Source organism: Lutra lutra, chromosome 5 (genome assembly GCF_902655055.1).
Source record: "Lutra lutra chromosome 5, mLutLut1.2, whole genome shotgun sequence".
In the NCBI taxonomy this organism is placed as follows: Eukaryota; Metazoa; Chordata; class Mammalia; order Carnivora; family Mustelidae; genus Lutra; species Lutra lutra.
The window spans coordinates 39,730,539-39,743,625 of record NC_062282.1 but is presented as its reverse complement, the minus strand read 5'-3'; positions in this window follow the sequence as shown (position 1 = coordinate 39,743,625).

The window sequence follows — 13,087 nt, the reverse complement described above, 5'->3', positions numbered from 1 at the left end:
AAAATAAAAATTCCCCTCTTTGCAAAAAAAACCCAGCCATTGCTTTGAAGTTTTTTTTTTTTAATAATGCTCTGTGTAGAATCATATCTTGAAAAAATGAAGAAACCAAATGGAATGAACATTAGTCAGCGTATAATAAAAAAATAAACATCAAATGTCTTTGCCAACGGGGATCTGAGTCTAATAAGCAATGTTCTCTAGTCAATGGAAATGAAGTGGTGCAAGTCACAATCAAGGTATGGAAAGAAAACACAAATGACAATAAGGAGAATTGATAAGAAAGATGTTTTTCTTTAATATATTTAACTTGTTTCCATTTACTCTAAAGAGAACACCAGAGAAATTCCTAGAGCATGGTTTGCATGGGAAGCAAAAATCCCTGCATAAGGAGAATGCAAGAAGGATGCAAAGTTTCCTCAGATAACCATGAGTACAGCCAACAATGATTGCATGTGCATTGAAGCCAACTCCCCAAATTTACCTCCCCTAGGCTAGGTCACTCTCATCTTTACCTGGGATGTTCTCTAACTGGCCTCCTCCACCTCTTTCCTGTTCTTCCTCCCCAGTCCCTTCTTCCTCAATTCTGCAGACAGTAGAATTTTAAAAAAACTAAAATTTAATGATATCTTTGCTCTGCTCAGATTCTTCAGGGACTTCCAATTGCTCTTTGGGTAGAATTTTAAGGGCTACACGTTTTTGAATGATCTGGCTCCGGCTGACCTCTTCGGCTTTATTTTTCGCCTTTCTTTGCCTCCCTCACTGAATTTCAAACTCAAAGTCCTATTTGCTGTTTCTCAGATAAACCAAACTCTGTGACCCTCTCAGAGTTTTAGCATAAGCCGTGTCTGTCTGTCTGAGAGAATATTCTTCACCAGCCCCATCCCAATGGGCCACCACTGCCTGATATTTCCTCCCCAAGCTTCAAGTCTCAGTCTAGGTTAGGATCTATATTATAGTATCTTATACATTGCCTTTACATATATTCCTTGTGTAAGTAAACTTATTCAAACCACTAGTAATTGTAGTAGGAATGTGAAGAATTGTTTATTGTCTATCCTTCTCACAAGATTTTATTTTATTTTATTTTATTTTATTTTTTTAAGATTTTATTTATTTATTTGACAGAGAGAGATCACAAGTAGACAGAGAGGCAGGCAGAGAGAGAGAGAGAGAGAGAGGGAGGGAAGCAGGCTCCCTGCCGAGCAGAGAGCCCGATGTGGGACTCGATCCCAGGACCCTGAGATCATGACCTGAGCCGAAGGCAGCGGCTTAACCCACTGAGCCACCCAGGCGCCCCTCTCACAAGATTTTAAACTCTGTGAGGGCAGGGACTGTGTGTCTACTTTGTTTATTACTGCATTCTACATGCCTGGCATCATGCCTAACTCGTAGCTGGTGCTTAATAAGCATCTCTGGAATGAATAAAATTGTAATGTAGACATGACAGGACTCAATGGGAAATCTTGTCATTGCCTCCATTTTCACCTTGAACTATGACTCTTAGCTTTTCGTTTCATCTAAAAGCTTGAAATCACCAAAGAGGAGTGTCTGACTGACTCAGCCAGTGAAGTATGTGACTCTTGATTTCAGGGTGGTGAGCTCAAGGCCCACGTTGGGTATAGAGCTTACTTAAAATAAAATAAAAAATCGCTGAAGAAAGTGCATGATGTAGATTTTACTGGAGACTTTTTTGAGAGCTGAAGAGAAATATCAGGTACGACACAATAACACCTAATTGAAAAATTCCTATTAGATATTTCTGTTCTTCCTCTCAAAGTTCCTTTTTAACTTGCTGTCTTACTTTTGACCTTCCTTTTTTTTTTTTTTTAAGATTTTATTTATTTATTTGACAGAGAGAGACCCAGAGAGAGAGGGAACACAAGTAGGGGGAGTGGGAGAGGGAGAAGCAGGCTTCCCACTGAGCAGGGAGCTTGATGCAGGGCTCAAACCCAGGACCCTGGCATCATGACCTGAGCCTAAGGCAGATGCTGAATGACTGAGTCACCCAGGCGCCCCTTACCTGTGACCCTCCAAACAGCCTGTGCAACTTCCTAGACTCCTAGCCAGACTCCTTCCAGACTCCTGTTCTGATTTCACAATGCCAGTGAGGGTCTTTCTCTATTTCTTTTTTAATGTGGAATATTTTAGTTTCCATCCTTGTATTAGTTTGCTAGAACTGCCATAATGAAGTACCATAAACAGGGTGCTTTATTTCATTTTATTTTTAAAAACATTTTATTTAGGTATGCCTGGGTGGCTCAGTTGGTTAAGTGACTGCCTTCGGCTCAGGTCATGATCCTGGAGTCCCAGGATCGAGTCCCACATTGGGCTCCCTGCTCGGCAGGGAGTCTGCTTCTCCCTCTGACCCTCCCACTTCTCATGCTCATTCTCTCTCTCACACTCTCTCAAATAAATAAATAAATAAAATTTTATTTTATTTATTTATTTGTCAGAGAGAGAAAGAGAGAGAACACAAGCAGGGGGAGTGGTAGGCAAAGGAAGAAGCAGACTCCCCGCTGAGCATGGAGCCTGATATGGGACCTGATCCCAGGATCATGACCTGAGCTGAAGGCAGACGCTTAACAGACTGAGCCACCCAGGCATCCCAAAAGGGTGCTTTAAATAAGAGAAATGTACTGTCTCATAGTTCAAGAGTCTGAAACTCCAAGATAAAGGCTTGGCAGGATTGGTTTCTTCTCAGAACTGTGAGGGAAAATCTGTTCCAGTTATCTTGTCTAGCTTCTGGTGGTTTTGCTGGCAATCTTTAGCATTCCATGACTTGTAGAAGAATCACCCTGATCTCAGCTGTCATCTTCACATGGCCTTCTCCCTACGTGTGTCTGCATCCAAAATTTCCTTTTTTTAAGGACACCAGTCACATTGGATTAGGGTCCACCCTCAATGGCCTCCTCTTAGCTAAATATGTTTGCAATGGTCATATTTCCAAGGAAGTTCACATTCTGAGGTATTGGGAGACAGACTTCAACACATTAGTTTTTAGAGGCACAATTCAACCCATAACACTCCTTCTACTCCTCATCCTCCTCCATAAAGGAAAAAGTCTTGGACTTCATCTTCCTTATGAGAAGGGTTAGAGGGAATTATAGTTAACAGGAATTGTTAGTAGCAAATACGTTTAATCTGTTCAAAATAATTTCCTCTTACAAGTGACTGAAAAACTAAGAAATCACTCAATCTTTTCTACAGATTTGTCTTCTGAAACTATAGATCAGGTGACATCATTCTCTTCCTCATAGACTGAGGGCAGGTGACATCGTGTCTCTCTTGGTGACCATTGCATCTCCAGCACCTGGCTTCCTGCCGGTCACATAGTAGGCCCTCATAGATATTTGTGGCATGCAATTGAAGGACTTTAATGACCGCTTTTCACTTTCAAAACAAAGACCAAATTTATCAGCCTAACCCCCAGCAATCTGCCCGCATCTTATCTTTGTAGCTTATCTACTATTCTACTCCTTTCAACCATATACCTTTTGCCATAAAAACTATTCTGCTGTGATTCTTTGAGTACACTCTCCACTTTCACCCACGATATTTTTTTTTTCCCTTCACCCACATTCTTTAATTCAAACTTTTCCCTTTGCCTGGAATGTGTTTCTACCTCCTGGCTAGCCAGACTTTAAGGCCTGGCTCAGACTGTCCCCCCCTTCTGATGATAAGTCTTTTTCCTCTAGGCAGAATTAATCTCCTTTTTCAGGCAGCTTCATAGCACTTTGGGTACTTTTGACAATAGATCTCCTGGTAGAATTATTTAGAATTGTGTCTATCTCCCAAGTAGATTAAAATTCTTGTAGGACTAAGGACATGTCCTATCATGTTGTTATCTTTCACAAGGCCAGGAACACTCCTTTGTACTTCAGGTATCAACCAACACAATTTTAATTAATGAGTTTTTTTTTTTTTTAAGTAAGCCCTATGCCCAACATGGGACTCAAACTCATGACCCCAAGATCAAGAGCTGTAAGCTCTACTGACTGAGCCAGCCAGGCATGCCATAATTAGTGAGTTTTAAATTATTAGACTTATTCCCCTAGGCTATATTTTTCATTTTTTTTTCCATTGTAAGAATTCTTTTTTTTTTTTAATTTTATTCATTTATTTGATGGAGAGAGAGACAGTGAGAGGGGAGTCCAAGAGGGAGAAACGGGCTTTCCGCTGAGCAGGGAGCCCGATTTGGGGTTCGATCCCAGGACCATGACCTGGGCCGAAGGCAGACGCTTAACAATTGAGCTACCCAGGCGCCCCCGGAACTCTTTTGTAATCATATTTCTGGAATTTCCTGAAAAACTGTATAATGACAAAGAAATTACTTTGAATTCAATAATATTTTATTTATTTTTTTAAAGATTTTATTTATTAATTTGAGAGGCAGAGATCACAAGTGGGCAGAGAGGCAGGCAGAGAGAGAGGAGGAAGCAGGCTCCCCGCTGAGCAGAGAGCCCGACGTGGGGCTCCATCCCAGGACCCTGAGATCATGATCTGAGCTGAAGGCAGAAGCTTTAACCCACTGAGCCACCCAGGCACCCCTCAATAATATTTTAAAATAAATTTGTTTTCTATTTATCACTAAAGCATCTACATACATGGGAAAAATGAGTGTTCATATTTTTCCAACCGTATTTCAATGTTTGGTGTGTACGTGGATTTGTGGACCCTTTGTAAGTTCAGTAGCTTACAAGTTGCAAATATTTTTCGAGGAAACAAAGGCCCATTGAAAGTTTTTGTTTGGCTAATGATAAAGAAAAGTTAAACTACACAAAAATGAGAGAGATATTTTTTCAAAATACTCTGTCTAGCGTTCATATCTTTGTTCATCCAATGAATATTTTTTCTGTATCTAGTATGTGCTAGGCAGCATTCCTAGTGTTGGGCATACAGGAGTTGCCAGGTTGGTATCAATGGAGGTGATGAGAAGTGGTTGGATTCTGGGTATGTTTTGAAAGTAGATGGGGTGCCTGGGTGACTCAGTTGGTTAAGCATCTGCCTTTGGCTTAGGTCATGATCCCACGTTCCCAGACCCGGCGAGCCTACTTCTCCCTCTCCCACTCTTCCTGTTTGTACTCTCTCTTTCTGTCAGATAAATAAATAAATAATCAATCTAAAAAAAAAAAGAAAGTAGAGTCAACAGGATTATGGAGGGATTAAATGGAGTGTATGAAGTAAAAGAGTCAGTAATGACTCCAAGTCTTTTGACTAGAACAACTGTAAGAATACAGTCACTGTTTGCCAGAATACAGAAGACTGTTGGAAGAGAGGTTTGTGGATGGCACTAATCAGGAATTTGGTTTTGAATATATTCAATTTGAAATGACTATGAGTCAAGAGAAGATGTATGTAGGTATATGCTAATGTAGGTGTCTCTTCAGTGAATATAAACAAAATTAGAGGTGTGTTAGAGCAGGCTCACACTAGCTCATAAAAGCTGACCATTACATTTTTAGGAATTTTTGAGCCAGTTGTTAAGAATTAACAAGCTGTTGGGGCACCTGGCTGCCTCAATTGGAAGTGCATGTGAATCTTGATCTTGGGGTTGTAAGTTCAAGCCCCACTTTGGGTGTGAAAATAAAATCTTCTAAAATAATAAATAAGCTGTTTTTCAAAATCAAGCTATACAAATGTTTAAGTGTATTAAATAAATTATACAAAGACAAAAGTAATACATATATGCATGTGTACACACACACACACACACACACACACACACACACACACATCTTTAAATGTAGGCTCTATTCCCAGCATGGAGGCTAATGTGGGGCTTGAACTCATGACCCTGAGATTAAGACCTGAGCTGAGATCAAGAGTCAGATGCTTAACCAACTGAGCCACCAAGGCACCCCAAAAGTAATACATATTTTAAAACTCATCACTTCCTAATTATTTTAATAATGTCTGTGATCATGAGGTTAAATCTTTTGTATCTGTTCAATGCAAGTAATATAGAATGGTGCACATCTCTTTTAAAATTCTGGATTCAGTGACATCACATTGGTAGCTTGAAATTAACTATGGTAGGCTAATTACCAAATGCCGCAAACCAGGAGAGCTGATTGTTAAATCATACTTACCAGCACACTACTGAAAAATCCTCAGTGGAAACAAATTATCTCTTAACTCTCATGTGTCCTTATAACAACAACGACAACATCACGATCATCATCATCATCATCATCATCATCATCATCATCATCACATTTGTTTTTATTTTCCTGGCCGTATACATGAAAACAAAGCAACAAATCAAGAAGGTGGACAAAAAACAAAGGGTTGGTGAGTAGCTAGTATAACACACCCCGAACACACCCCGGATATTATAAAATAGACCAATTTTGGTATATCTATGCCCCTTAACACTTCACCTTAAGAAAAAAAAGGCCAGCTCTATATGGACGGGAACAGATATAAAAAGTGAACAAAAATAAGTGCACAATGGACTTTATAGTATGATAGTATTTATGTAAAACAAAACACAAAATGCAGGTATATGCTTGTTTACGAAATGAATATTTCTGAAAAATATGCATGCAACTGATAACATTAGTTGCTTCAGAGAAGAGAAACTTGGTAACCAGGGTATGGGGGTGGGAAAGAAACATACTTTTCCTAAGTATCTTTTTGTTTCCTTCAAATTTCATGGCAGGAAGATGCATTTCCTATTTAAATCAAACAAACATATCCTTTAAAAAAAGTGCTTAAATGGTTTTAAGAACATAGGTGGGAGGAGGAAGAAAGTTTTTACACTTTAAATTTGTACAAATTTTATCTCTTTAAACTCAAATATGATTCCTCATAAATGTCTGTTAATGTGCTATGCATCTTCTAGGGATGCCTGGGTGACTCAGTTGGTTAAGCATCTGTGTTTGGCTCAGGTCATGATCCCAGAGTCCTGGGATCAAGTCCTGCATCAGGTTACTTGCTTAGCAGGGAGCCTGCTTGTCCCTCTGCCTGCTTTGCCTGCCTCTACCCCTGCTTCTGCTCTTGCTCTCTCTGACAAATAAATAAATAAAATCTTAAAAAAAACAAAACAAAACAAAACCATGATATGCATCTTCTCTAAATATAAATGCTAATATCTTGGTTAATAATTATAACCTATAAAACTAAGGCTATGTTAACTTTAAACATGTTTAGTGTTGCTTACTAAAAGAAACTGTAGGGGGGCGCCTGAGTGCCTCAGTTTTTAAGCGTCTGCCTTTGGCTCAGGTCATGATCCCAGAGTCCTGGAATTCGGAATTCCAGCCCCGCATTGGGCTTCCTCCTCTGCGGAAAGCCTGCTTCTCCTTCTCCCACTCCTTCTGCTTGTGCTCCCTCTCTCGTTGTGTCTCTCTCTGTCAAATAAATAAATAAAATTAAAAAAAAAAAAGAAAAGAAACTGTAGGGGTGCCTGGGTGGCTCAGTTGTTAGGCGTCTGCCTTCGGTTCTAGTCATGATCCCAGGGTCCTGGGATGGAGCCCTGCATCAGCAGGAGGCCTGCTTCTCCTTCTCCGACTCCCCCTGCTTGTACCCTTTCTCGCTGTTTCCTTCTCTGTCAAATAAATACATAAAATCTTAAAAAAAAAAAAAAAGAAACTGTATATGTTAGATTGTTATGTAAAATTATGTTCACTCACTTAAAAGTGATAAATATGTTTATCTTAGGAATTTGAATATATTTACCTTCTTATGATAATGAACACATCAACTATGATCTTACTGGTCTTATAATTATCCTCTCAGTTACCTAAATAGGATACATGTCCTTGTGGATTGCAAAATCTAGCAGAGTCTAGACTTTTCTCTTCACTTGTGCAAAGAAATAACAGTGCTTATAGCAGACTCATTTTCAAAAATACAATAGAAAAACTCGTGCTTTCAAGCAAATTGGTACTGTAGTCCTAGAGATTAGTCTGAACAGGGGGTGGTGGAATAGATTGCTTTCGCCCCCAAACTGTAGTATGCTAATATAACAAGTGAAGAGGCCACGTGAGACCTCTGTTTTGTTTTTCAGTGGAAGCTGCCTGTCTTTACTGCTTGGTCCCAGTCGGAGAGCATGAAACTGTTGGGTTCGCTAAATTAAGTATGAAAAGATAAATGCACGCATGCAGGTATGTTGCATAAGGAACCAAAGTTTAGAAGCAGGGTCAGCATAAGCAGTATTTTTTTTTTTAATTGTGTGAAATGAGGTAGATGGAACCGAAACAGGCTGTGGTAGAGAAATTGTTCTTTTCCTCAGTGTTTTTTCTTCCTCCTCTTCCTGTATGAATTAAGAATTGATCGACCAAAAATCAGGTCTGAATAGGAAGTCTTAGCTGGCTCCTGTGTCAGTCAGGGTTCTGGCAGGAAGAGAGAATTCACCCCAGATGGTTTCAGAACCTATGTTCAGGACAGGACTGCTTACTGGGGTTGGGTTAAGAGTCAGCAAGCTATGTGAGGCAACTAGACCAGTAACAACAGAAAGCCCTTGCGTTCCCCATAGAAGAAGGGACAAGGGGAGGAGGTAGAGTTTCTGAAACTCTAAGACAGCAGGGAATGTGTAGATAAGGCTGCCCTGTTTCTCCTGGATGGTCATGGAGGAAAGCGATTCTAGCTGGAGAGTGATCCCGAACCAGGAAAGGACCAAGGAATAAATATCCCACACCTCTCTCCTCCCATCCTCTTTTCTCTTCTTATTGGCCTGGCTAAACTCAGAGGAAAACCAGCCCCCACAAGGTGAATGGGAGATGCAGCCAGTAGGGTTCAACCTTCCAGGGAACAGAGCAGGAGAGAGGAGGATGAGAGTTGATGGGAAGTGGAACCATAATAGTATAAAAAGTAATCTCTGTGCCCAATGTGGAGCTTGAACTTCCAATCCCAAGGTCAAAAGTCACATGCTCTACTGACCTGAGCCAGCCAGGCGCCTCATATGGGATCCCTATGTGAACTGAGGTAGGGTTTTGAGGAAAGAATCTCTCTGGATATCTGTTCATTATATATACATATGCATCATTGCCATAAGATGGTGCATATCATATGTAGAGATATATAATTAATATTCTAGATAAACAACCAAGTGCTTGCATAAATTTTCAAGTTTTTTTTTTCCCCCAGAGGAATTGAATGATCAAATTAAACGCTGAAAAAAAAAAAAAAGCACATCCAACTTTAACTAAAGAATAAGGATCTGAGTAAGATTGGAGGTTTTGTGAAGATCACGCAAAGGAGAAAAGACATAGTTAACTCTTCCCTTCTTCCACATTCTGAAAGGGAAAGCTGCAACTCAAAACTGTAATTTGTGAAAAATAATTTAAATGAAGGGACATTAGCATCTAGTATTTTCTACTTAATTTCTTTCTTTCTTTCTACTTAGTTTCTAAGTGGAGAGTTAAAGCATATTTCTTTTGGCTGTGAAAATTTTTCTTAAAGAAGAAATAATTTGCTCTTATCAGAAAGAATGGGTATAACAAGTAAAACTAAAATATTACAATAGACTAATCTGTGCTATACTAATAATTCTTTTTTCCAGCATCACTTTACATCCAAAAGGGAAAAAAATTAACTTCTGTCCTGATAGAAATTGGCAGCACACCAATAAAAACATGCGATAACATAATTAATTGCTTTAAGGCTGTTTAACTGTGTTAGTAGCCAGGTGGAGCCAAAATTATTCTGTTTTGGTAGTTTTTAAAAAAGATTTTAATTATTTATATGAGAGAGAGATAGAGGACAAGCAGCGGGGAGAGGCAGAGGGAGAAGCAGACTCCTTGCTGAGCGGGAAGCCTGATGCGGGACTCCATCCCAAGACCCCAGGATCATAACCTGAGCCAAAGGCTGATGCTTAACTGACTGAGCCACTCAGACACCCCCTTTGGTAAAGTTTTAATGTGAATTGGTTGTCATTGTTCTTTAAATTTCTGCTAAATGCTTTTAGTACAAAGTAGTGTATGATACATATGAGATTTTTGTCATTTCCTAGTCTGAGAATTTTATTAGTAATGTTAAAAGAAACATAAATTGGTAAATTAAATCATTTTTCCCATAGAATTCTGACTTTTCCCCACCTTCTCTGTGTTAACACGGTTACAATAGTCATAAAACTGGGTATAAAAGGACGGCATTTTTTTTTAAAGATTTTATTTATTTATCTGACAGAGAGAGATCACAAGTAGGCAGAGAGGCAGGCAGAGAGAGAGGAGGAAGCAGGCTCCCTGCTGAGCAGAGAGCCCGATGCGGGGCTCGATCCCAGGTCCCTGAGATCATGACCTGAGCCAAAGGCAGCAGCTTAACCCGCTGAGCCACCCAGGCGCCCCGGCATATTTTTAATCCATTGAAAAGATTTAGTTTTTTTCCTACTGAAGCTAAAAGGACTAAATTCTCTACAGCTCTAATTGCAATGCTTGGTTTATATTTACCACCTTCGAAACCCCTATTTTAGTGTACGGAAATGTAGAGAAAATATGGGTACACAACTAGAATGTGTTGAAATGTAGTGATGTCTCTTATAAATTGTTGCAAAACTGAAACAATTTTCAAGGTAAGTTGGACTATGAAATTATTCCACTTAAATTATCTGGGTAATTAAAAAATCACATCTTTATTATGGATAAAATTCACATACCATTCAATGTATCCATTTAAAGTGTACAATTCAATGGTGTTTGTATATTTGCAGAGCTATGCAACCAGCACCACAATCAATTTTAGAACATACTCATCCTCTGAAAAAGAAATCCCATACCCATCAGCAGTCACCCCCCATCATTTCTATCCCACTCCCTCAGCCCCTGGCAACCACTAATCTTTCTCTCTACAGATTTGTCCTTTCTGGACATCTTGGCAAAATATTTTTATTTTGGCAAATTCTTAAAGGTGTATTATTTCTCTGACAAATTCTAAATTTTATATTGATTTATTATATATATACATTTGATTCATTATATATTGATATTCATTTGTTTATATTTTCCTCCTCATTAACTATTGAAGCTTTGCATTAATTTAATAGCCAGGTCATACAAAATATATTTTTTTAAGATTTTATTTATTTGAGAGACAGAGCATGGTGGGGGGTCGGGGCAAAGGGTGGGAGAGAGGGAGAAACAGACTCCCCACTGAGCAGGGAGCCTGCTGCAGGGCTAGGTCCCAGGACCCCGAGATCATGACCTGAGTGTAGGTCAGATGCCCACCCAATATGAGCTACTGCATAGATAAGTCCCATAGATAAGATTTTTGAAAAGCTTACAGTTGATCCCTGAACTGCTGTCATAAAATATAAATAAATGACATTAGTGGGTTTTTGTTGAGTTGTAATATTGGTCCATAGAACCTAGACCCCATCAGGAGAATTTTTAACAGATAAATCAATAAATCAAAAAAACTTTTATAATGTTACATTAGTCTACATTCATCCCTTCTGCTCCTGGCTATTGGTGAAGAGAAATATTTACCTTGATCTGGTTCATCACCTGGATCTTTGGCCCATGTCCTCAGCACTGGAGATAAGACTTTCCTATATAAGGGTCTTTGGTAATGTCAGAGAACTCTTCATTTTTCACCAGCCTTTGCTTGAGGTTGAGTTCAGTCTCCTCGGTGACGTATTTGTAAGCACTAGCCCCTGCACTGTCCTACTGAGGCTGAAGTTGAGGAAACTTCCACTTGCGAAGCATTCTGCCATATGTTAACTACTGTTTGTTATTTGGGAAATTGCTTCTGTCTGTGTTTGCCTCATGTTGCTGTTGTCCGCTTTGTTTCTCTGCCCTTTCCGTGTTCCTCTGACTCGTGCTGGGACAACATATAGTGTTTGGGGGCTGCTGTCTTATTGGATGGAGCATTTGACTGGCAGTAGATTGTGAATGGCTTCCTAGTTGAGTGCTTCTGCGAAAATAGCCTTGAACTAACTGATATTGATGAATTCTATACTCTCCTTCTGGCTTGCAGTTCTACTTTTAACCACTATCTCTTGTTTAGATTAGCTGATAGTATCTACCTGCCATTGTGGTTGCCCGGGTCTTTCGGACACCCTCTCTAGCTTATACTTCTGTATGCTGAATTCTACCTTCCCAATTTAGAACTCAACTCCGCATTTCCCAACTTCTTTTGCTAGGGACTTAGTTTCGCCAGTCAGATATACTCCTAAAAATTTTGATTTGGAAGAATCTATGTGGGGAAGGAAGTGGGGTGAGGGGCATCTAGCATAGGAATTGCAGTGAAAACCATGATGATATTGAAATACTGTGGAAGGGACAGAAGACTGTAGATGGAAAAGCAAGGGAGTGGAGAATGGAACTCTTGGCCTGCAAAGGGCAGTCAGAGCATATCGATGTGTGAAACAAACCAGGTGAAGTTGTCGACAATGGGGACATGGTAAATGCAGTGAACTAGGGAAAGCAGACCCTACCTGGAGGAGAGAGTTGCTGCTCTCTGCTCTGTTCCTGGTAATTGTGCTGTGTGGTGTCAGATTTTTCAAGAAAAAGTAGAAATCCAGGTTTTGGGGTGGAATTTCTTAAATTTTGAATATTCTTAATTAATTCAGAATTATTTTACAGGTTTGTGTGATCCATAAAATAGAAGTCAGACCCAGTCCACAGGTTGCCATGTTTTGATCTCTGTTATTGGTGAGAACACACGCTCATAAAGAAGCCCTGGAAGAATGGCAAGATAGGAGGGTATGGAAATACAAAAGCCAGGGAATTGACAAGAGTAGAGTTTGGTTAACATTGTTCAGATCCAAGAGACGTCTGTTAGATAAGAATAGATTAAGGTCCCTTGTATCCATTGTATTGGGAGCTTGGAAGTCATTGATAACATTTGTCAAACCTCTTCTGCTAACAGAAGAAGAGACCAAATTGTGGAGGGTTGAGGAATGAGGGAGAGGTGGGGCAGTGGAGACCCAGCGAAGATTACTCCACACGTTGTTTCTAGAGGGAGACAGAAGAAGGCTTTTATTTTTTTTTTTGAAAGCCGAGCCAAGGCTGAAGTTTTTTTAGATATATGTTTGTACATATATATGTATATTTGAATTAGGCAAGCTTTACTAATTATATTATTTCAATTTTCTATAACCTTAATTAATTAAGTTTAAGGAAGCTCTATACCCAGTGTGGGGCTTGAA